Source organism: Gallus gallus, chromosome 11 (genome assembly GCF_016699485.2).
Source record: "Gallus gallus isolate bGalGal1 chromosome 11, bGalGal1.mat.broiler.GRCg7b, whole genome shotgun sequence".
In the NCBI taxonomy this organism is placed as follows: Eukaryota; Metazoa; Chordata; class Aves; order Galliformes; family Phasianidae; genus Gallus; species Gallus gallus.
The window spans coordinates 3,418,718-3,442,424 of record NC_052542.1 but is presented as its reverse complement, the minus strand read 5'-3'; the positions used below and the strand labels follow the sequence as shown (position 1 = coordinate 3,442,424).

The 23,707-nt window shown below is 41.2% G+C and overlaps 1 long non-coding RNA gene across 1 annotated transcript in view; it reads right to left on the bottom strand.

Moving 5' to 3' along the window:
• Positions 1–2,143: 2,143 nt before the first annotated feature.
• LOC107054270 overlaps positions 2,144–23,707 on the bottom strand; it is a 112,511-nt gene continuing 90,947 nt past the window's right edge. The window contains exon 4 of the long non-coding RNA XR_001468389.4: positions 2,144–3,186. This is a non-coding gene — a long non-coding RNA (uncharacterized LOC107054270). The remainder of the gene's footprint in view (positions 3,187–23,707) is intronic.

The window sequence follows — 23,707 nt, the reverse complement described above, 5'->3', positions numbered from 1 at the left end:
CTACTTTATTGTCTTAGCATGTGAAATGGGGAGACTGCCGGTGGGAAGGAAAGAAAAAAGGCTTGATCTTGTATGGAAATGAAAGAAGTGCAAATAGACTGAAGACAACATTAAGACACGTAGAATTCAGGAACAATACCGTTTCACCTTACTGATTCTTTTCAACTAGTCTGCCTGTGCAGACACTGAGCAAGGGAACCTCGAGAAGAGATACAGGCTTGACCAAAGTGCAGAGGTAACTCAGCTAAAGTGAGAGCTTCATGCAAATATTCAAAGCTGCAATGAGGAAATGAGGTTTGTTTACAGATGATCCCATAAAAAACAAAATGTTTTCCTCTGAGGACTGGATGTCCATCTTTAAGTTTTACTCATCAATAAAAAGTACTGAAGACTTTGTATTACTATCAGTTGTGAGCAAAGTGATGCAGTTAACATTCAACTGTATGGATGAGACATGACCTGAATGCTATCACAGCTGTATCACCTGAATGTTATCACAGTCAACTCTTTTATGTTTCCATTTTCATTCAACTTTGATGCAGAATAAAAGGAGTGATCATGCAAATACGTATTACGCTCACTTTTTGCTGGGTAACATCATGTGCAAAGCTACAGAAATTGAATTAAGAGAAATTTGAAATGCTCTTTGTTTTCCTGTTGTTTTAATTTCCATTTTTCATGTTTTTTTCCAGAGGCTGGTTTTAGCCTATTATATAACAGTATCTGTCAGTTTCTTGCCTTGTCAATCATTTGGCCAGACATTTTGCTGTTCGTTGATGCTTGCAGATCTTAAGGCTTTGTATTCTGAAGCAAGCAATGTGAAATAGATGTGTTGAACTTACAAAATAAGTCTTTCATAGACATGTGCTCTAGTTAAATCAGAGATATAGAATTAAAATTTCTGCTAGCTTTGTGCTGCAGAGTACATGGGAGTTTTTCAGACACTAATGGGAAGCCGGTGGCAAGCCCTGCAACCATTATCCTCAGCAGATCAAGATTTTTAAACACATCACTTCTTCCTCAGTCATTAGTGTCTTCTTGAAACAACATCGTGCTTTGTTTTCTTGATCAAAGCCCCAGACTTAGGAGTTTGGAAACAAATTTCACTTTGGTGTTTTCCCTTCAAAACACATCAGACTTATAAGCAGGCTAATCTTTGGTGATGTATTATGATGGATTGCACTCGATAGACAGTTTGCCACTCGTGGAAAGTGATTCTTCTTCCCTACACACCAACACCATGTGTGTGCTCACACCCAAGTGAGAGCTGGATGGACATAAGTGGTCACAGATGAATCTGGAGGAAACGCTGCTTTCTGGGAGCAGATGTTGGCAGCCACAGTTTGGAGGGTGCCTTACAGCATGCTTCCATCCTACAGACGTCACACACCAGGGACAACTCCAATGGCCCCAGTGTGGAAGTACGGAATGATGGCAATGGCAAACCAGAGACCTCTAGGACAACCTCTGCAACCCTTTGCTGTATCCATGTGATAACTCTCCTACCTCAGTAGCTGCTTTATAACAGCTGTACAAACAGATTATTATCCACTAGTTTACTACAGCATTTCTTGTCACTTTTAGGGCCTGAACAATTACTTCTGTACTTTGGTGGGAGGTTTGCATGAGCCAAAACAAAAAGAAGTAGGAAGGCTTAAACTATCCACGTATTCATATAATTTAAAATTTCTTTGTTTCATTTATTCCCTATTTGGTTCCTCTCTCCTCTGATACACATGCACAAAAAGACTATGTCATGTAAATTAGGGCAGAGTTTGATTTTCTAGGAAAAGATGGAATCCTCCAGCTGGAGAAGGAAAAAAGCTATCAGTGAAATTACTAAACATTGCTGATCTCCTGTTAAATCCCTATGCAGCCCTACTAGAACAAATAGCCGATTAATTATATTCCTGTGCACTGAGATCCAGAATACTTCATTTATTGCCTTAAACTGCATCTACTGCCAGACATCTAATGAGCAGTAGCTTTTCCTGGTAATACAGATAATCTCTTTGGAGAGAATTAGTTCTTGGAAAGTAGAAGTGCACCTTTCCTCAAATTCCATTTTACGCTTTCAATTCCTGAGGGAATGCAGAGTGGATCATAAGGAAGGAAGGGAAGAAGGAAAGACAGATTAAGGATGTTATAGTAATATTCTTTTATTCAACATCTGCATACTAGAGAGATTACACAATCTTCAGCAGATCAGCAAAAGAAGATTTGAAGCGACTAGTGTTAAAGCTTCAAAGCTGCAATACTCCTCACTACCCACCCAACATCTCCATGTCTACAGCTATAACAGGCATTCCAAATCTCACCCAACTCTTAGACTTTTCTTTCAAACCTTCTTTAAAATAAAAACAAAATGCACAAAAAATGCTCCACATGCATGACCTTGGGATAAAGGCAGTGGCCACAGTACAGTCTCAAGAAGATCCACATATGCTCTCTCCCTGCAAGATCTCAGGTCAAATTCTAGGAGGAACATTACGCACAACAAAGCACAACTAGCTTCTTTTACAGTGTTGAGGGAAAAAATCTTAAAAAAAAAATCAAGAAAAAAAAACTTTAACACACAAATACAAGTCTCCATGCTTCTAATCAGGCTGCTAAGGTGATGCATTACAGACAGCAAGGCTTCCAGACTGCAACTCAGTGGCACTGTCCATCAAAGGCACGACAAACGGCTCAGCTGGAAATCACTGGTTGTGGGTGAAACGCGATCACCCACTTAACTTCAGCACTTTAGTGAAGTACAGACATACAGACTACATTCCAAATGTCCAGACAGAGAAAAATGAGGGGAAATTACTGCATGATCAGCAGTAAATCCTTTCTCTTCCTTGCACTGATGTTGACAGCCTCTACCAAAACTGTTTCTGGTTGAACTGTGCACAGAGCGAGCTCACCTGCATGTTGAGGTCATAAGGACATCAGTGAAGAACACGGTGTGTTTTAGGAGAAAACTGAGGTTCCAGGGATGATGCTCTTTCTGCCTAACTCAGGACAGAAGCCTCTTGCAACACAGATCCTGCAGGATGCTGCGCCAGGGATCGCTTCCTCTCCTTCACAGCCTATGAATGCTGTGCAGAGATCTTCGTGGATCCAGCTGTGTGGGATGACCCCCAGTAATGCACTGCTGCAGGAGCTCAGGCCATAAAGCATCAGTGCAGTGACTCCACCATCCTTAATAGAAAAAAAAAAAAAAACAGCCTTCTAAAAATCCTGCCATGCTTGCCCTAAAGATGCGCAAGACTGATTTTACTTCTTGCCTCAGAATCCATTGATTATATTCTTAAAGGATATCAATAAATTATTACTCTACCAAGAAGTATCTCCTGGAGATCTACCTTGGAAATAGCTTTTCCACTAAATTTCTTGTGATTTTAATATTTGCCACCTAACACTTTGCATCTGATCAGAAAAAAAATGTGTAACTTTGACCTGATGCATAGTAATGCAGTGTGAAGCAATGAGAGCCAATTTGCCAGGCACCGCTGAGACATAATGCGGTGGAGTACGATGCTGATCTGCAGAGTGAATCAAAACGCCTAAGCTTTCTCTTTTGTGATATCTGCAAATCGCTGAATAATGTGGTTCACTGACCAAGTGAATTATTTTTGAAGAGTTTGGCACATCTTTAATTACAAGATATGTAAAGATGTAATGGAAACATGCAGTGCATATTTCTTTATGGCTGCTGAACTTTTCTTATGGAAAAGCACCTGTTTTTATTAAACTGTCTCTAGATAGCATAAAATGTACAGGGTATAGGTTGACAATATATTTCTCAATCCATATTACTCAGCAGCTAAGAAACCTTATAGATCACCCACGTATACAGATTGTACCTACACACACAGAGCTACAGATAGATAAAAACACAGATGTGCAGAAAATAGATTTACTCCTATTATGAGTACATTTAAATTTCAGCAGCATATCAACATTATTATAATGTTTATTTTGCAACTGAGGGAGACTAAAAAAAACACACATCAGGGTCCCTGTCACTAAACACTGATGTGCCCTTTATGCTTCAAAAATCAAGAATTTGCATGCTGACAATGATTATGTAAAATGCCTTGTTTTGAGAACCAAGGAGAACCAAGACCCACAGGATTCCCCAGCGGAATGCAATTCTCCTTTAAAGGTTTCCTCATAGTCCAAATCAGTGGTTCTTAAAACACCGTTTTTAGTAATGCAGTAAATAGCCTGTTAAATGAATGCCATTTGCTTTCCACCCAAACTTGAGACTTCTTGCTTTGCAGCAGCAGCCCCAGTAGCTTCTCTTTCTCTGCTGATTTTGAGAGGCTATGGCAGATGGCAGTCATGTTTTAAAGCTTGTAATCTTTACTCAACTGACCAAAATTCAGAGCCGGCCCTGCTTGGAGCACACAGTGAGTCTAGATAATCTCTTGAGGTCCCTTCTAACCTGAACTATCCTGTGATCCTTCAGCCCTCAACAACTGAGTTTCTAGACTCACACAGGCACAGTGCAGGGACAGAGCAGGGCTACATCTAGCTGCAGAGCAGAGCAGCCATGCTCAGTGTGCAGTCCAGCATACTCATTCCAGGACACAAACAAGAGTGCACCAGCTCCTACTGTGCTATAATTTTTCTTCGAAAGCAACCAATGCACAGAGAGGCAGGAAACCACAAGGCGCCCTTGGCAGTGCTGCAGAGAGGATGAGCAGAGCACCAAGACTGCAGGGCTTAGCTGGCAGCCGCCGCACCCCTAGCATAGGCACCAGCACATGGATGTGGTGCTATTGCAAGGAATCCTTTCATTCCACCAGCTGCTACTGCTGAGATCTGAAACTGAGACCCAGTATGTGATCTCATGGATGAGTGCAAAGCTCAAAAGCTCTCATGTCTTAACAGAAGAGAAGAAAGGCTCTGTTTAGTTGTGCCAGAATAAATGAATGGTGAAGGTATCTTGCATGTCTTGAAGTTGTTTATGGCTGGCAGTCGATTCAAATCATTCTGAAGCAGAGCTTAAGATTTCTTTGGGAAAATACTGTTCCTCAATGACTTTAAACTCTTTGTGCTTCTGTGATCCTGGGCTTCTCTGTATTATGGCAGCGGGGATGGCTGCATGTTTTCTATGGAGTGCTTCCTGCACACCTCAGCTAGCAGACCTTTCCCTGAATGCCTGCAGGGCATTCAAGCTCTCTGCTTTTTCTAGAGCCCATGAGCAGTCTTGCAAGGGCAGGAGTGGAGGCTGAGAAGCTCACCCAAGTTATTTTATGGCAGATTTTCAAAAGGATGGTCTGGAAACATCACTCACACCATGCTGCAGCTCTGTTCTGTCTTGGGCAAAAAGAAAGGGAAAGCCCAGCAGCCCTGTGGGACAGTGACCTGGTGTCCACACTAATTAAACAGTTAGGGAATTTTTTTTTCCAATATTGTTGCAACATTTACTAGGAGACCAAAAGAAACTGTTTGGAGGATACAGCTGGCCTACAATTCCAAATTCAGAGTTACAACAAATAACAAAGATCCACTAGAATACAAGCTTGTAGTTCCTCACTTAAGAAATTGATCCACACATACTTTAAATAAAAATCATCTGCACAAAATCTCTGCCTATAGGACCTGCCAGCTACATGCTAGACTCAATGAGACTGGAGCACAACCACTGTGAAATAGTATCAGCACACTCTAAAATAAGTAACCATCTCTTCTTCTGCCTCTTTCAGTCCACACACACTACAGGAATTTCCTTAGGAGACAACGCAAAAGCAATTCACATAGGAGAATGCTACAGAATCCTACATCTGACCTTCCAGGGTGAGTAATGATAACAATAAAAGCATATCCTCCCCTCCTCACAAACCAACGGAGGAATGGGAGAAATAAATTCCTGGGGGAATTATTGTGGAAAATAAATTCCTTCACAGATAGAATCCATCAGCCATGCTTCCTTCTTTCCTTCTTTCTGTAATTTATTTGTAAAATTAACAGCACCACATACATAACCTCCTAGAGAAATAATTGATCCCATTGCCCTGGATAGGAGCCGCTTTACTGGACGCTGGCAACGATTACAATGTCACGTGGATTACTTCTGTGCAGAAGGCTGACGCCAGTGCACACATGTAGGCTTATGTGAGAAGTTCCAGTGGAGAAAAAAGAAAGAAAGAAAACAAACCAGGAAAGTTATCATTCGGTGTAAGGCTTTGTTGGTTTCCTTGCCACCTTCTGTGCTAAAGAAAATAAACCATTTACTCAGACAACATGTGCTACCAATAAGTTGGTCTAATTAAAGACAGACTGCTATGAAACCAAGTTCAGGGAAGAAGCACAAGTTGGCTCCCAATGTTTTCAGTTTCTTGTAGGAAGGTACCATGCCAGGGAGAGCTGCAAACCCTGCGTGTCTTCCAGAAAGAGGAAAAAGCAGGTAACAGTAGCTTCACTTCACCCCATGCCAGGACACATGAGCAGCCATGGTAAGAGCACTTGCAAGCAGCATGACACCACTTCTCTGAAAAAGGTTTCCTCCCCAGCAACAACTGCTAATAAGTAAATGAATAATAAAAAAAATAAAATAAGAGTTAATGCAAAGGATTAATTAGGAAATCAAAAATCTCCTAATTTATATAAACAGATTTTCTACAGAGATTTGAAGCATTCTGCCAATTGTCATCCCAACGTTGCTTAAAAACTTTACTTTTATAGATGAGATCAATGGCACATGGTATGATGCTGATCTGTCATTCGCAGGTATTGTACAGGTAGGGTAATCCTATCCTTATTAGCTGTGCAAGCCTCTTACAACAACAACAAAAAAATGTAAGAGTCATTCAATTAATATCCAGAATCTGAATTTAATATCCAGAATCTGAAGTTTATAAAGAAAGATTAAAAACAAATTAATGGAGTCTTACAACTGGTTTGCATTTGCATTGTTTGCCAGTGCTGCTATTAGACATCTCTCCTTTTAAGAGAATACTTTTTTCCCAGCTTCACATCTAAATCCTTGACACAGAACAGCATGTTATCAGCAATGCACATCACAGTCACTTTCACACCAAGATGTTGCAGACATTTAAGAACGTGTTTGGGGCATTTTTTTAATTCTATTTTCTGAAGAGGGAGGACTGCAAGAATTTCAGAAGAAAAGTCCATTAACATAGTCTCCATCAACTATCGAAGGCTGCTGTTTCCTCCAGCTTTCAGTGGAAATAAAGTATTAACTCCTTGGTTTTGCCTTTCTCTATCAACTAAAATAGTCACACCAATGAAACTAGAACTGTCATTCTGGAGTGCAAGGAAGTAAAGCAATATTACAACCAGCTTTCTCTCCACAAGGTAATGCATCTGCCTTCTTCCAGGGGAGGATTAACTTCATGCTCAAAGAAAACAGGGCAAGGAGAAATGCAAGCATCAAAATCTAAAAACTTCCTCTTAGTTCACAGAAAAATAATTCTATACCGAACCCAGGAGGTGAGAATTAAAACACCTCCAATAGGAACTTTCACACATCAGACACAAGGGAAGAAGTATTCCTTTAACACTGAAGCGTGGCTTGAAACCTACAGCTACATTACTTTAAAATATATATTGTTTTGACTAAGTAAAATACTATGCTGAAGGATACTAGATAGCCTTCCACACCCTACTCATACACTGATGCTATCTATCAGGGAATGCATCCAACACTGAGCTGAAGCATGCAGATACTTTAAGCCCAAAATGGAAGGAAGAGCTGGTGAGCACATTTTTCCAGGGGCTGAATGAAAAGAAGGATATAAAATGACAGGAGACTTCTTTAAAACTGGATTTTCAGTGGAGATGAGGAGACAAATTTCATAACATTCAAAGGCTCAAACACAGATCATTCTAGACAATGATTGGAAAAGAAATGGGTAATAGAAATCCATCTTCGCAGCTGACGAACTGGGAAAAACAAACTACAAGAGAAAGAGCAGTGACCGAACTTCTCACTAGAACCAACATCTCACCCTGGTAATAACCAGCTTCACACCACGTGTACACTCCTGTGGACAGACAGTGCAATGCAGGGTGAAATGAGGTGGGAGGGATGGTTCTCACCATCACCAGCTCTGATTAACTTGGAGCATTATGCAACTCAAGACTGAGTTTTGTCACAAAGGAAAACAGTGGTCTGGTTTTAATATCTGTTTAATTTCTACTTCAATAGTTTTCCCCTTGAAATAACTTTCCAGTAGATTCCTGGAGCAGGTGTTACCTTCCCTTCATAAACCTTGAGATAATGTAACTATAATGATTTTCCAAATAAAAAGTGAAAGGCTATCAGGACAAATATCTCCATTTTTATTCCATTGAGATATTATTATGGTGATGGTAATAATTCTATAGAGGAATTACTTAGAATACACACTAAGCTCTGACCTGACCCAGCTATAACTCAGATGATACCTTTCCTAAGTTGGAAGAATATATTTTCATTTCCAACTGAGCTCATCTAATCAAAATGCTTCAGTGTGACTAAGAGTTCATTGTTCCTGTGCCAATTGCAGTTACCAATAAAGCCTTGCTATTAAGAACCAGGCACTGCTACAGCAAATCCAGCCAATGAGAAGCTTAGGCTGGGAAGAGAATCCTCAAGTGAATAAAACAAATAGCATGTTATAGTTTGTTGGTAACAACACACACATTTAACACCATCTTTTGGTAACTGCAGCTGTGGATGTACAATTTTAAAGTAGGTCAGCATTTGCTCCTAAATTCTGCCTATCATAGACTACAGTGTAGCCTAGGTGCTGAAGGGACACAAGGCAAGGCTAAGAGTAGACATGGAGTTCTGAGGTCAGTTTTCAGGAGCATAAGGTTTGTTCCCCCTCCTCCCCCCAATGTTCAGCTTTATTTATTTAGTCTGAAGCTTTGTCTGTATTCTGCAACTATACTAGCTGATTTAACAAGGCATTACCCTTTCCTATAAGCACCATCCTATTTAGGTTGCTACCTTCACGTGCCCGGGAAGTAAACACTGGTCTCATCACTGCCTTGTGTCATTTGGGCTGAGACATTTCATACTGCTCGGGCACCAATAGCCTGGCCAAACAGGACAACATTTCCCTTCAGGAAATAGCATTTATTAAGCAGCTATCACGCTAATTAGTGTTATTGGCAGATTTTCTCCATAAGGAGAGAAATTCAAGCAACATGCAAGACAAGGAAAAGAACAGCTGTTTAGGGGGAAAAAAAAAGAAAAGAAAAAGACAAATCATATACTTTCTTAATTCTTTTTCTGCTTGACTGATCAAAACTAACCTATTTGACTACATCCAAGCAAACACAATTGTGCTTGCCTCTGTAAGACAACATATACACAGGCAGTCACAGACAAACCAGCAGAAGCACAGTGCACGCAGACACAGCAAGAGGTAAGACTATAACACACAAAGCGTATTTTTCTGGTCAGTGTATCTGAGCCACATTCTCCTTCTGCAGAAATTTGTGAACAAAGTTTTGCAGCACTGAAGTTGTGATTTGAGCAAAACCTTTTGTTCACCCATATAACCAAATAGCTATTGGCAAATGACATCATACAGCTACACATTTATAACTTGATTTCTTTTCTATCCCTTCAGAAGACAAGGATGTTAGCTACAAAACAATAATCAATAACAGCAGAAAGAAAAAAGGTGAAGTAATACATCCAAAACCATAGAACAAGTGAGCAGCATAGAATGTGTTCTGCATTCTCTGCTTATTCAATTTTTGGTATGTAATTGCTTGCTGACAAGGTCAGAGCTGCCTTATCCTCATTCCAGAGAGGACAGGACTGTCACTGGACTGAGATGGCTCTGACAAGGTGACTCACTCCTTCAGATCTGATCAGACCAAAGGGACTCATTTGGACAATCAGTTTTCAAATTTTAGTATAGGTCCTCATCACGTCCTCTCCAAACAAAGTCTCAAACCAAAAAAAGGCATAGATAATTTTCAGCTTTGCAGTTCCTCACTGATTATTTGTAAACAAAATAATAGGAAACACTCAGTTTTAGACCTCCCATGGCACAAGAAAGTCAGTGAGAAATGCCTATTCTTCAGTCCTGTTGGCCTGCATTAGTTAGCACAGGCCACTGGTATCATGGCAACCCTGAATGCAGCTCCCCAAGCTGTAGCTTTCCCTTGTGATTCCCCTGCACAGCACTATGCTATGGATCTGTTGTTACAAACAACTCATAGAAAAGCTGGATCAGAGTCTAAGGGAACAGTGATCAGATTCACTGTGATTTATGTTCCCATAATTGCTGCCTATTATATGGATGCTCTGATGAACTGCTGGAGCCTAAAGCTTCTGGTGCCACCCCCTTGGTTCCTGCCAGATGGGGTTTTTCACTCATCTGCTACCTGCTGCTTCTGAGCTCTGTGCTGTGCCTGCAAGCAGTCCCAGCTCAAAGGTGGTGATCCCAGGAGCACAGAATACTCTCCAGCCCCAAATCGAGCTCATTTTCTACCCTCTGCTCCAGCAGATACACTTCTAAACAAATGCTGCTGTGTTTGCTGATCGTTTTACAGTTTGTTTATTTCTCAAGTATGCAATATTGTTGGGAAATGTTGTTTTTAATTAGTTCAAAGAACTATTGTTTCAGAAGACCGAACGCATTTGCCAGCAAGGGGTCTTTACAAACGCAATGAATGTTACTGGTTACGCCTCTGTAGATGGATACTGACAGCTGCCAGCAGACTCTATCCACACTTGGGCTGCACAGGCTCCACACCAGCTCCAGCTCAGGAGCCAGAGAAGTTGTATGAGCACAGTACGTGGCCCCAGAGCCTATTGGAAAAATCTCACGTGAAGAAAGGAAGAGTTTCATTTCTTCAGAGCCTCATTTGTCATAAGTTATGCAAAAACTGTGACCAAATTTTCAGCATTGACTCACTGTACAAAATGGTAGAACTCAGAAAATAGCCATGAAATAAGGGAAGAACCAAAGAACCAAATAATCAAAATATTAACTCAGCACTACCTACTAATGAAGATATGCTATAAGTAGAGCCAGGAAAGGTGGTCACATAGAAATAACATGACATGAATAGCCCCACCTGGGCTCCTGTCAGTCAGCAAAAGACCAATCCTTTGGATTCAGGGATGGATGGCCTGCAAAAAAAATATAGGGATGCTGTCCAGATGTGTTGGGATGGGATCAGGAAAGCAAAGGCAAAGATGGAACTGAACTTGACAAGGGATGTGAAAAAACAGCAAAGAAGGGTTTCCTTAAATACACTGAGCAGAAAAGACAGGCAAAGGAATGTGGAGATCCTCTGATAAATTTAAAGGGAGAGCTGACCTCCCAAGACATGGAGAAGGCTGAGGTACTTAATGAGATCTTAACCTCAATCTTGCAATCCCAGGTAAGTTCAGACTGGGAAAATAGCTCATTGAAAGCAGCCCTGCTGCAAAGGACCTGGGGGTCCTGATGAATGAAAGGTTGGACATGAGATAGCAGTGTGCTTTTGCAGCCTGGAAGGCCAAGAGTATCTTGGGGCACATCAGAAGTGAAGTGGTCAGTAGGGTGAGGGAGGTGACTGTCCCCTTCTACACTGCCCTTGTGAGGCCTCACCTGGAGTACTGCAACCAGGCCTGCAAGCCCTGGCACAGGAAAGATGGTGAGCTGCTGAAGCAGGTCCAGAGGAGGGCTACAAAGATGACTTAGAGGGCTGGAACACCTCTCCTGTAAAGAAAGTTTGAGGGAGCTGGGCTTGTTCAGCCTGGAAAAAGCTCCAGGGAACCTCATTACAGCCTTCCAGTACCTGAACAGAACTTCCAAGCAGGAGGGGGAACTGACTTCTTACACAGTCTGACAGCATAGGACTAGGGGGAAATTTTTTAGTCAATGTGGTGAGGTGCTGAAATGGATTCCCCAGGGAGGTTGTGGATGCCCATGGAGGCATTCAAGGCCAGGTTGGATGGTATCCTAGACAGCCTGATCCAGTGGCTGGCAACCCTGCTAATGGCAGGGGCATTGGAACTAGATGATCCTTATGGTCTTCTCCACCATAAGTCACTTTATGATTCTATGACCCAGACTGAAGGCCCATCACTCACCAGGACATCCTTTGGTGTCCTGCACCTCTAGCACATCCAAGGGGTCAAATGGAGCTTGTGAGGAGGACAAGACAACCCTGAGAGCACCACAGGCTACACATGTCCCCTGGGAGCATCATACTGCCCTTCTCCTTCTGCAGGTAGAGCAAGAAAATGCAATGCAATCAATATTTCCTTCCTCCTGGGTTCATGTTGCAAGTTTGCCTATAAATACCGCTTTGATCTGGCTCTTAGAGCAGTTGAGCTGAATCTCAGTGCCTGGTGTCATTTTCAATAAGAAACCAGGCAGCAGAAGACTAAAGCACACGTGTTTTCTTCAGCTCCAAGAGTTGTAGCCTCTACCTGTTCTGCTCTACTGTATTTTATATCTAGGGAAGTGTAGATTATTATGAATAAATACAGACTGGGATGAAGTGTCCCATGCATGTGTCTACTCAATTCTGTCTCAGTAAGGAGATAACCCACTGCTGGAGTCCAGACTTTCCTGGCAGCTTGGAAGCCATGATAATGCAAATTCTGTCCAAAGGCAAACATCTGGTATTTTCTTTATACAGGGCTTACACTTTTCTACAAAGAACAGGGAGGCAGAAATACATCTCCATGAGGGAAAGGAACTATGACCATGCAGCAGCTGACTCTTTGCAGGTCACAGTACACAACTCCATGCCAGGAGTAGTTCTCAGAGAACACATGTTCAGTCAGCAAGAAAGAGCATAGGCATCATCAGAAGAAAACTACTGACTTTAGAGAAAACAAAGGAAGTGGGTGGAATTCCATTCTCTGTTCAGTGTTTTTTCCCCATCAACAACATTCATATCATATCCTCAGGTCTCTTCTTTCCCCCCATAATTTTCTGTGCAAGTATAAATTAAAAGGATGCATGGTATTTTTCAACAAGTGAGCATTATAAGCACTTGGCTCATAGCATTTCTGTAATATTTGCTGCCCCGGAAGCATTACAATACTGTGGGCGGTTGCCCAGACCATGTTTATTCCCACACATCTCTTTGTTAGAATGCTAGTATGACTATTAAATTCTTGGCATACCATTCCCCCCAAATTAGAAATGTAAGTGGAGATAACACAAAGGCGAGTTTCATGAGCACATCCTTTAAGAAGAGCAGTATCCTACAAATCCCCCAGCAAGCACTTATTGGCACTTCTACTAACGTAAATAAAATCTACTGGGTTCTCGGAAAAACAATCACTTCACTCTTGTTACCAGAGGACAGAATCTGGGTCAACAGATGCATTTTGGATATGTACCAATTCTTAAATGATTTAGTATTCTGATCTGTGGATACAAAAAGCAATTTCCTACATCAGCAGTACCCTTTGCACAACGTGCAATTTCATCCTACCACCTACACTGTTGTAATCATTAAATGTTATAAAACATCTCTGAAAAAATGAAAGAAAGATTCTGATATATGACTATAATGTAAATCAGTGCTTTGGATTATGGTGCGATACTAGTTCTGTTATTTATATGTGTTTCAACTAAAAACATCCTGCTGGATTTCAACTATCACAAGATTAATCTCACTAATACTTTATATACACAGATGGTCAGACAAGAAAAATTAGACAAATATGAAAAATATATTCTTCTTGTATAATATAAAATATGATTTATCTCCTTGAAGATTATAGCTGGAGCTTCTAGTACCAAGAATAACCAGACTGACTAACATGGGCTCTCTGCTTTGTGGGTAGTTTTTTGTTCTGTCCCACCTCAAAACGTACTGTAAGACACTGCAGAGCTACAAAGCATGCAAACAAAACATGACTTTTGTGATGATATATCTTAGCAACTACTCAGAGTTGTTTATAGCTGGAGACTTATTCACATTCACCCAACAAGTTCCAGAGAAACAGCAGGACAGTCCTATGAATTACATATTTCAGCACTGTAAGCTGATACCTGAAAACACAGTGTCAGCATACCCCAGTCACTGCATTTAATTAACATCATACATCCAGAAATACTCACAGTGCCAAGTGGAGTGTCATCACTGAGCAAAGGCAGAGGACCTGCATTTGGGTTCTACATGGACCACCTACTGCTGTGCTTTACAAATTGATTTACATGTGTTAAAACACAGAGGTCTCTGCAGAAACAGGTGTCTAAGAGACAAACTCTACAGTTCATCAAATGCAAGACTTTGATTCTCACAACTTATGGATAAACAGCTGATCTGCTACGAAAAAAAAGAACATGGCCAGAGCAAACATTTCTGGCAGCATGAAAATCAAAGGGGTCTCAGCCAGAAAAAAAAAAAAACAAAGGATGCTGACATCAAAATATTGGCAGCTTTCATTGCTGCCTTTCTTTCCAAATAAAATGGGCAAAGAAGCAGACTAGCTTTCCCATCCAAGCTTAATTCTCCAGTGAGCAGCATTCTGTAGCAGTAATTATAATCCTGTATTTGTGTGCACACTAATTTCCCGGGCAAGTTACATTTCAGCTGGAACATGTTGGCATATAGAGACCAACCTCAATAACAAAAATAGCTGCTGAGTTCAGCAACCTGCAGCTTTTATAGTTGACCTTGCAGTTCTGCACAACAGTGGCTCTGGGCCACTTTGCTATTTCAAAGGAGAGAGCATGGCTCTGGGAGTCTCACGGGGACTAACGAGACCCAAAAGATAAGTGATTTCCTGGCTCAGTTTTTATTGTTCAACTTTGTTGTTCTCATTTTAAAAGTATTCTGGTCCTCTTAATATTCTGCATTCTGCCTCTGATTGGAAGAGCTAATCTCACTTGTGCAGTTTAATGCACTCCTTGGACTTTTCCTTAGTTTATGCAGTTTATGTATTTGAACTCTTCCTTTTTGCACTCTAGCCACAGCAAGCAACTATCAGTGCAATTAATCACAACTCAATACCCCAATTGACTAAAGAAATAAAATTACATACACTGAGAACAATGAATAAATGCTAAGCAGTTTCAAGCCAGTCTGATGCTTTAAGTCTGCTTATCTGCTCAACTGTGCGATTTTGGCTATTAGCATACCCAGCTGGCTGTAAACGTGTAGCGGCAAAGGAGCACAAACGCTTTGGAACAGTTCCTTCTCATTTTCTTTTGAGTAAGAAGAAATTTCAAGAGTACTTTCTACTCAAAGTCTGACTGCAGTCAGAGCTGGAGCTATTTGCTATTACACCACTCCTCTCCATTAGCAGAAACTGTGGAAAAGCTGGCAAGCCTTAGGATGCTCACACTTGCACACAGTCATTTAATCATTTCCACCCCACTTCTGCTGCATTGTTTAAAAAGCCCTTCAAAACTACATCAAAAATGCTTTACAGGTGTTGATGGCATAGAAAACCACATTCCCAGTCACACAAATACAGAGTTGGCCACTCTCACAAAACATTCACACAACAGCATGCCCATGTTTATAGAAATCCTCAGTTTGGCCACACCAGACACAGCACAAGGAAAGAGAAAGGAGCAGCATCTTCACTGCTTTTTGCAAATACAGTAATTACAAACCATTGCTGCCACTACCTCCAGACCTGCTGGCAAAAGATTAATTACAGGCACACCATACAACACATGCAGAGGGCTAACTTATTGGAAAATAACATATCTGCATGTTCTCTTCAAAATTACCATTATGGGAATCCCAGCTTAGACTAATGTTTATCCAGTGTGCTCTCTGCCTCCAGAAGAGGGGCTGCCCAGCGAGCGGGGATGTGGAAAAGCATATTGCCATTGTCCAAGCTCACAGTGTTTCATTTGTATAACACTGAATCCCAACTTAATTAAAAAAGCTCCAGAGACCAGGCAAATCTCAATATACATGGGCAAGTGGTCGAACAGCCCCATTTACATGTGCCACAGTTTGCCAGTATTGCTCCAAAAGGCATCTGCTTCAACAGTCTCATCTGATTCTTACAAACAAGCTACACTTTGCATTTTTGAATTTAACAAAGATCACACAGCTGCCAACATACTATCAAAGCCTAAAGACCAAATAAATGTTTGGCTTCCCTCCAACTGTCCTTGCTATGGTATTATTACTGACAATAGAGCCAGAGCAACAAAAGCAATGAGATGGCAAATTTACACTTGTGCCATGTTTTTATACATTGTCTACATTTGCTGCTACAAGACTATAAGCAGAACACTGGTGAGCATCTTTTGGTTGCAAAACATGACCTATTTCAGGGCTTTATGAAAGCTGCATAATGTTGTTAGCATTTAAAAAAAAACGCAGATGGGGAAAATCACCTAAGAAAAACAATTCAAAGGTGTTTTGTTTATTTTCTCATGCGGCCATTAGAAATGGATCACAATTATTTTCTTAGGGCTGCATTTTGCACTTTTTTAAGAAATAGTGCAGCACCCATATGAACTGGAGACCTAACAGCTGATGCTTCATTTGACATCTGCCCATTCTATGTTAATACACACATTCCCTGGCTGTTGCAACAGCAGCAGTATAAGTATGTTCAAGGGTAGAACCTGCATTTGACCTGGGCAGAAGAGCTCTGCCACATTTAACAGCACAGTTAATATCCTGGCTACCCTCTCATTGAAATCCAATTGCATCTGCAGATCAGACCTTCCCATAAGACAGTAATATAACTTTTTTATCTGCATCAGATGATAAGGACAGCAAAGGAGGACAACTTCTCCTTTAGTTCCTCTCTCATTTGGTGCACAGTGTATAGTGCACTCCCACTATACAGAGGTCCACAAGAAGCAAACTGCAAGGAAACACCAGAGCTTGGAGGGAGCTCATGACACTACTTGCAGTGGAGTCCAGATGTGGTCTTAGAAAATACACCCCTGACCTGGAGGAATGTGAAGCATATAGCACCTTGCTGCTCTGCCTTATGCTATCACAAACAGCTGTCCTGTCTCCTTCCTTCCCTCTAAATTCAGTCTATATGCAGAGAGAGGGTGAAGACAAGATATAAAAAAAGCTGGCATTCCCACTTGCCATCTCCTGCTGCCAAAGCAAAACCAAGCAGTGAACTACTCTTGCAATTGTTAGACTCCCAAGCCACAGGGCAAGCCCTCAGCACTGCCCCTGCATCATAGCCACTCCAAGGCATGCCCGAGTCTTCCACTGACTTCAGCCCTTGGCCAGGCCACAGCTGGCACCCAGCCTCCAGCTCTGGGATGGTGTGGGCTTCTGTTCACCCCTACTCTGATTTCCAGACTTGTCCAACCTTCCTCAGCTCTTCTCACTTGCACATTCCGCACTGGCTTAAAGGAAGCGTGCCTTAGGCTTTCAAGACTGTAAGGACACACTGACCCCAGAAAGAAAAAGCAGGAACAGTGTTCCTGCTCACAAGACAGCATTACTCCACACTTTTGTTTGATTTCATTGCATTTTAGGAGAGGCAGTCCTTAGAAGGAAAGGCAAACAGAGCAAAACCTGAGACGTGGATGTTGCTGGAAATGCCTGCTTCCAGCATCCCGTTGTCCCTCAATATTTTCAGGCTGTGGATTTATTTCATTTTCCTTCAAGGGTTCTCTTAATGTATTCTTCCTTCAGTGTTTGAGGTGTCTGTACAATTTTCAAATTAAGGATTAGATAGGATAAAGCCCTTGCTAGGCTGCCTCTCCCACAGAGCACTGCCTTCACGCTCATGCCTCACGCACACTGCCAGTGCAAGCGCTCACACTCACTGCAATAGAGATGAATAGCAGCTTATGTTATATACTATAGGATAAAGTCAGCACCTGCCCAATTATATATTTAGCTCCTCCCTGGTCTGTCCTTCACATCCTTTACCTTTCATGTTTTACATTAAGAGTACTTCACGAAGTAACTGCCTACCTTCTAGTTACCTCAGACACAAGGGTGACTTCCCTGCAACACTGAATGCCAGCTGCTGCAAGGTCTCCCTGCCCACCACATAACTATGCCTGAAGGAAACTGCAGTTCTCTTCCAGGTTTGTAAATACAGCAAGTCTACTTGCTCCTGTTTGGCTCAGGTCATTCTCCTCCTCACATGCACATTCGCAAAGAATAACAACAATAAAAACTATTTTGTTTTACTCCTATTTGCTCTATTAGATTTGTGGAAATTTGATTCTGTTCTTAAGCAACACAGAAATAAAGACCAGAGAATATTTACCTGGGTAAATTCAACTTCACTTGCACCAGGCCACACTTCCAGCTAAGTACGCAGCTCTGCTAGCTATGTTCACACTAACTTCAGCCAGCCAAAATAACTAACAGTATTAGCGATAGTCAAAACATCTGACCCAAGCCCACCAGAGTTGCTGGAGATATCCTCTAGCTCTAAGTCTGCATGGACATCTGTCCCAATATTCCTGCATTGTTCTGGTTAGCTATGATGTCTAGGTTAAACCTAATGAATCTGTATGTGTAGATATACCCACGTTCTCCATTTCCCTGTGTATATTCTGTATTTCATATCTACCATAGTCATACATGGCAGGAAACTGATCATTAGGTACAATTAAGCAAAAAGCAAATAAAACTGTATTTGCTTATTATTGCCTGTCCCGACTAGACGAGCATGTATCATTCCTAGACAGCTCAGGTTTACTTCACATGGAAAAAACCCACAGCAACAAATAAAATATTTACAGTCATTTCCAGTAAATATTAGAATGGCCAAAATTAATCCCACATATCTATGAAAATATTTGTATCCACTCATCTGTAGAAGAAATAGTGCTGATATGACTGAAGACAACTAGCTTCTTGAAAAACAAAGATGTATGAACAGTAACAGTGCTAGCAGGAATTGATGATTGCATAACTCTTCAAAGCTTCTCTATAAATTAACATAAATATTAATTCAAGAACATGATGCTTTTAATAGTGCAGGAAAAAAATACTCGTTTAGATCATGAATGAGGGGGGTAAGTTGCTCTGGTTACGTTGCCCAGACTTCAATTCCTTTATCATTTGAGACCCTTATTAAGTCACTTGCATGGTATAGATTACAGTTCAATCCTAAAATTCCTCTACATTTATGTTTCTTATGTTTTTTACTTTGATATCCTGCCTGTTTTAATGAAGAACAGGATGTGCAATAGCTTGTTACTTACGGCAGTACTTTGACAAGGAACCTGGATCTTAATAAAAAACAGGAAATAAAATCCTTCATATTAAATCAATTCTTTAAAAAATAAGCATGTGAATGTCATATTTAAGATTAAAGGTATTTCTCTTTCCAGGAAAGGATCATAATAAGGTGGGCATGTGGCTATTTCAGAAACTGCACACATTTGGTAAAGAGCTTATAGAAAACAGTGTCAAATCCCATATTGAACCCAGCTGCTGGTACTTACTTTTTGATGTAAGGCTTACTTCCTGCAGATATACATCAAATTAAATTCTTTACTAAGCTCACAATGGTGTTTTCCCTTTAAGCAGAAAGGCAATACTTACCTGAATTAAATATTATCTCTCTTTAATGGATTTCTACAGTGAAGCCAAATTTTACATTTAAAAAGGTGCAGTGACAGTAAGAATGGAGAAGGAAACTTGCTGCCTCTTAAAATCAGTTTATTTTCTCAAAAATATCTTTAATGAAGCAAATTGGTTGCTATTATACTGATGATACACTTATGTCCTAATGGGAATATTGATAAGACTACAGTAAAACTTGGCCAACATCTCATAATTAGTGCCACTGAAGATTTTAAGAGGCTTCTCTAAATAGAAGTGTGGAATGTTCCAATAGCAGATGCACTTCAAAAATAAGGGGAATGGATAGTAAGACCAAGGCAAAAGAAATGGATAGACTTACACTGTTATGTAGTTTTCCAGGCTTTGTTTTGAGAACTCAAATCTCAGCATTTTTGGCCATAAGAAATAACTTCCACTAGATAAAGAACAGCAAGATTTAGCTTCTAATTTTGATTCAGTAACATCTGAAGAAGTCTGTTTGGAGTGATAATACAGTGTCTCCTATCAAGAAAACAAATGAGTGAGGCATAACGGAGCAGAGTCAAAGAGATGCAATATGTTCTATACTAAGCTCCCTTATATTCCGTCAGCCTCCTTGCCTTTTAGATATACTTAAGCGGATTCAGGGTTCTTAGTGGATACCAAAAAATTCTAAGACCATTCAAGTGCAAGTTAAAATACTGAACAGCACCTCTTGATCACTGCTTTACTCAATACATCCTCTTCCTGTGGTCCTTATTTCAGGTGATGGTCCCCTTAAGGTTGCATATACTCAGCTAAAATGCTCTACTGGGGATGTGGGAGGAAGCATACAAGCAGTACAACAAGGCATAGCTATGAACTCAATCCCTATAAGCTCATTTTCCAAAATTCCCCGCTTGGCCTTACAGGCACATGGAAGGCACTGGACAGAGGTCCCAGTAACTCCATTCTACAATAATGTTTGCCTGAACTTTTTCTGAATGTGGTAATTCAGAAAGAAGATGGCTGGCTGGTGCTAAGAGCCTTCAATGCTGCTGTGTAACTATTAGAAGGAAAAAAGGAAGTGAGAAGGAGAGCGCTTCCACCAGATCTCCTTCATGTTGAAAGATTCCAGAAGTTTAAAGGCATTTTAATTCTTAACATAGGGCTGATCTTCTACAAGAAGCAAAATAAAGTCATTTGGGAGATTACTGCTTAGTAGCTGCTTGTCATTTCTATTTCTAACAGGCAGGTCTCAATGCAACACTTAAGTGGGCCCTTCCTAAATTGAAACCTGACTTGGAAACCTGTCATGAATGACCATTTTTTGGTTTCAAGTTAACCATTTTTGGAACAAAATTACCTCATTGTGAAAATGCTTACTTTCGGCATTAAGTATTCACATCTGGATATTTTATCAACACATTATTTCCATGTATCAATGAATATTCAGTTGTTAGTGATGTTAACCTTCTGCTAATCCTACCCTTTGGGATAGCTCCTGCTCAAGGCGGGAGCTGCTAGTACCACGGTGCATTTGATGGACCCCACAGGGTCTTGCCTAGTTTCACACATAACTCCAAGTCTTCCAGCCTTTTGAATTGCTCATTTCAGAAGTGACCTTCCTGAAGCATTCAGGCCAAGTTTTAAATGAAGACATCAGTAGGTATAAGTAGTTCATTTTTATCTAGCATTGACAAAAAGTCTGTAAGATCAGATCAAATGGAAATGAACATTCTGCAAAGCTCTTGTTGCTAATACCTCTGAAAAGCCAGAGCAAAACACAATAAAGATGACAACTATCAGCAATGATTTCAAGCAAAGAAGCTTTGCTAGACAAACTGGATGGGCAAAACTGAAAACCTCACATAACTAGAATTTTTTTTTTACTGTGAATTTTCCTATTTTGAACCCAAAGTATTATCATGTTATTTGAATCCCAGAATTTGACTTGTACTCTACAGATCTCAGCAAACAAATGCCAGCCCCCCAGTAGCTTTGAGGATGGACTTAAGCCTGCTCTCCTTTGGAGACTGCGTTACATGGACAGTCTGCACCAGAGAGCAGGAAGCGCAGCTAAGGCTTTCCCCATTACATCCTTGGTAGTTTCAACAACCAAAGCACTAACTTTCCTGTAGCGCAGGCTACCAGCTGCAGAGATGAATGCTAGCTTGGTATAAGCCTGCATATGGAGCCAGGTGGATTTATAAGGGCCTGGGGGCTTCTTGTGGATGAACAGTTCTTACTATAAGCCAGCATCTCTCCCTCCTTTCTCAGCACAAATCACTTTGTCCAAGCCGCCAGGTTCAGTTGCATTACTTTACAGTACAGAGCTGGGGAGGAGGCTGAGATCTGGCAAAACTGAACACTAGCTTCACTGCACAATTTTCTTGTGTTAGTTTGATGGGTAGAGCAGACTTCTCTTGGCCCTAAGGGTGTTTGGCTGCTTTGCCTAGAGAATTTCTGATAAGACATTTCCAGCCACTACTTATCTGCTGCAACCAGCCATTTTTCACTCTCACAGCTTCTTTCTCTCATCTATTTTCTTTCAACAGATTGACACGTCTTCTATATTGTCAAAGACACTTGAGCATTTTTTAACATGTATCTGTGTGTATATGTATATACACACACAAACTACTACACATGTATAAATGGACCACTGTTAAAACTGCAGCCATGCCTTCTCAAGGTGGTACACATCTGATTCCCCATCTTCATCCTAACTTGCAGCACTCCCATTAGAACAAGACTCAGTTGCTTGAGCTAATCTCATTTCATATCCTCCAGATAGACTGCTTGCCATGCACATGTCCAGGCAATGGCAAAAGTTAAAGCTTCTTGTTGCTTGCAGGAGGGCAGGCAAAACCCTAAGCCAGAGCCCCAAAGGGCAGTATTAGGCACCATTTCATAGGAGAAGCCTAATTAATTCAGCATTGCCAAGAAAAAGCCCTGGGGAGGATCCACTGTGAAATTCACCCATTCCCTCCTCCCCCAGCCCACTATCACCCCCTCCCCAGAAAAAAAAAAAGAAAAAGCATAATCTAGAACAGAACAGGGCAAAACAGCACAAACAGAAGTGCAAGCCCCTCAAAACTACTACAGAATAGTGGAGGAGATAAATTTTTTTTAGACGTTTGACTTGATCAAAGTGATATCAACCAGCTCTGGCAATTCTTACTTGTGTTGCCCTTCAAAATCACCAATTTTAGACATGCACTTGCAGCTTTTGTGCCTAAGAATTTTTTTTTAAGCAAGAGAGGCTTTGAACACATCATAAAAGCCCTGAGCACAACAGGACCAGCACAGCATTCTGACATCAGTGGCTGACAGTGAAATCTTCAAGCACAAGCCCCAGCACAGCCCTGCCACACCTACAGCATCTTGCTGGGATAACCAAACCCCTGCACAAGAGGTTGCCAAGCAGTCACAGAGCAGCTGCAAGCTCCTTAGATCACTTCTCTACCACAGACCAGGAGGTAGACTGAGAAACTGCATAACCTGATCAGAAATCCCTTAGAGTGGGCACTGAGGTATGGATAACACAATTATCCATTTCAACTGATTTCAGACACAGCAGAAGAGATGAGAGAATTCCACCCAGGCACGGATTTCACAGGGCAGAAGCTGAAAAGCCAGCCCGTGGTGCTGCAGCACGCACTGCTCGACACCTCCTGTCCCATCCCCGGCATAGCTGCATCCTCCCACACACCAAGGGCTGCTTGTGGGGCACCGCATGCAAAGCTGCTAAGCTCCAGAGTAGAACTGCATGTGAAGCTGCTTCTGCAACGCAAGGGTTTGCAGAAATGTTTTTCCTCGGTTCCAATGCATTCAATATGGGCTTGACATCCTGACATTTCACGCTGAAATTAATCCAGACACTCAGAGCTGAGCCTGAGAGAAGAGCTCAGCCCAGAGTCATGCAAAGCAAAAACAGTCATGTAGCTCATGTAAAATGTAGTGTTTTCTCTTAGACAACAAGGTAGGCAAACCAGGTATCACTACCGTACTGTTCAGCAGATAGCATGCTGCATGTGGTGCTCAGGCAACTCTGAGCTCCAGCTGGCCAGCTTCAGCAGACTTGGAGCCACAGCAAAAATGAAGAACTGAACATACAGCTTGATCACCAAATACCCTCCTCAGAGGTACTACTGTCTAACTGCTCAGTAACCATTACAGAAACTAAAAATAAAGAGAAGGTGCTTCAGGAACATTTCTGAAAGGGCCATTTGTGTTTGAAACAAAACCACTGCTGCTATCAAGGCAAAACTTGAAGAAACAAGAGGTTTAG